General features: G+C 37.5%; 1 long non-coding RNA gene across 1 annotated transcript; it reads left to right on the top strand.

Annotated features, from left to right (window-relative positions):
- Positions 1 to 6: 6 nt before the first annotated feature.
- LOC118802312 lies at positions 7 to 1,750 on the top strand. Its single transcript, XR_005006646.1, has 3 exons — positions 7 to 276; positions 923 to 1,063; positions 1,174 to 1,750. It is a non-coding gene; the product is annotated as an uncharacterized LOC118802312 (long non-coding RNA).
- Positions 1,751 to 2,167: the final 417 nt, after the last annotated feature.

Genomic DNA, 2,167 nt, shown 5'->3' with positions numbered 1-2,167 from the left:
GATTATTTACCAAAGCCATTTTTAAATATGTTTACTTTCTTCAAAAGACACATTATTTGTAATGTCTGTTTTAAGCTTAAATTTGTTTGCATTTGAAACTTTTTGCAAACTCTCAGTTTTCATTGAACCCTCTGATGTCTTTAATCAGTTGGAAGGAACCCAGGAACTTTCTGAGAACCAGAAATCCGTGGTCCTCTCTGTGAGCTGCCCTGGGACTTGCCTGGTGTTACGTCAGAAAACAGGTGGTGGCTCAGGGAGAAAATTCTTCTCCATGCCGTAAGATTTTATTTTATTCTTTAAGTTTAATACTTGTGAAGTTCAGCCTGACTCTGCCTCTGGATTTGAGGGTTATTCTGCAGGAAAGTTAAACGTCTTCCTCCGAGATAGAAAATGACATTTGGGTTTATGTTAGTTTGCATAAAATCAAATATGCAATAATGAATGTTAAAATGTTTAATGGTGTTCTTGAAACAATGAAAGGACATGAAATGAAAACAAGACATTGTTTATAACCCAGATGTGTATTTATGCTGTAAAGACTGCATGTGTGACATGATGCAGCTCTAGACACCCTGCTGGGAAAGAATTCTGAACATACACAACCTTGTTCAAAGCTTTGATTTCCACCAAGAGTCCTCTAATAATGATGATTTAAAAGAAATGCTGGACATGTAGTCAATGAGTTTCACACGTTTACAATATTTTTATTTATTTTCTTCCTGTTGATACAAAACAAATACTGTGTTTTCTGATATCATTTGAATTTTACACTTACAACACTGTATAAAGCCCTTTTTCAAACAACCCTAAAGAAATGGCAGTTATGTTATGTTATGTTATGTTATGTTATGTTTGTTTAGTCTATGCATGTTACTTTCTGAAGTTTCAGAAACTTGTCAAACATTTTGTAATACATTTACAGGGTCTTGGAAGAACTACCAAGCAAGTGAAGCAAATTAAGAGAGGCCTGAAAGACACTGGTGTTTCGGAGCTTTTCAGCTCTGGACCAGACACTGTGCCAATCTTGTTCCCAAGGGCCACTGAGACAGAGATAACATCTCAAGTAAGTCAAACAAATAACAGCAGAGTTGCCCATCTATGATAAAGTTCAGCCTTAAAAAAGCAGTAAAGCTACTGCCTCTAAGTCTAAGAACTAAGAACGCTCATTCTTAGATGATTCTGGACGAGATTATCTGGCCACAGGAGGAAGATGTTGATGAAGACATCCTCACGCTGGAGGACCAGTGCTGTGTGCTGGGCTTTTTCTGGAAGTTTATAGAAACTGGTATTTTGCCACATTTGATGTTATAATAACTTAATTTCTAAGATTTATATATGATACGATAGAATATGACAACAGTTGCTGATACTGTTTTGGGGGAGTCTTTTTCAGGGTCCTCTGAGGTCTTGAAGAGTTTGCTGTCATTCTGGACTGGCTGGCATGTCCTTCCCCCATCACTGGAGGTGGAAGTTGTTAATTGTGACCTTCCCCAATCATCAACATGCTTTTTAACTCTAAAGCTTTCGAAAAATACCGCAAATTATGAAGATTTCCACCGAGACCTGATGGCGAGCATCTCCTCCTCCTCCTCTGGATTCGGTCAGATTTGAGCCAAAGACAACATTAACACTTTTTTTGTTGAAAAGCTTTATTTGCATTTTTTGTTTAATAAAATTGGTGAGATTTCATACATGCATTACTGTTAACTGTTCAATTAGAACAATGTTCAATAAAAAGGTTTCATTTACAAAAAAAGTGTTTTAAACATTTAATTTGATTAAAGTAACAACATACATAAACATAAACTACCTAAATGTCAAAGCCTGGAGTCACAGTAGGTGTCAACGGAGTTATGATTGCAGAAGACCAACCAATAACACTACATATGAGGACCCTGAGAGGAGAAAACACCACGATAGTAAAGAAGTGTTGTTACACTGAATTGGGTCAGAGAACTGAGGGCTGGAGTCCAGCGCAGTTTGTTGATTTCTCTGCTCTGACCCAACAACTAACTCTGGGAATTACTGCTGAGTTGAATGGGGTGTGTTTGAGCAGAGGAATCGGCCAACTATGCTGGACTCCTAACTGGAGTTTTATATCATACCCAGTTTTATGCCCCCATCACACATGATGAGACCACCTTACTCATCTGACCAAATATTAAAA

The sequence above is a fragment of the Colossoma macropomum genome, unplaced genomic scaffold (genome assembly GCF_904425465.1).
Source record: "Colossoma macropomum unplaced genomic scaffold, Colossoma_macropomum, whole genome shotgun sequence".
Lineage (NCBI taxonomy): Eukaryota > Metazoa > Chordata > Actinopteri > Characiformes > Serrasalmidae > Colossoma > Colossoma macropomum.
This window is presented reverse-complemented; position numbering and strand designations above follow the sequence as displayed.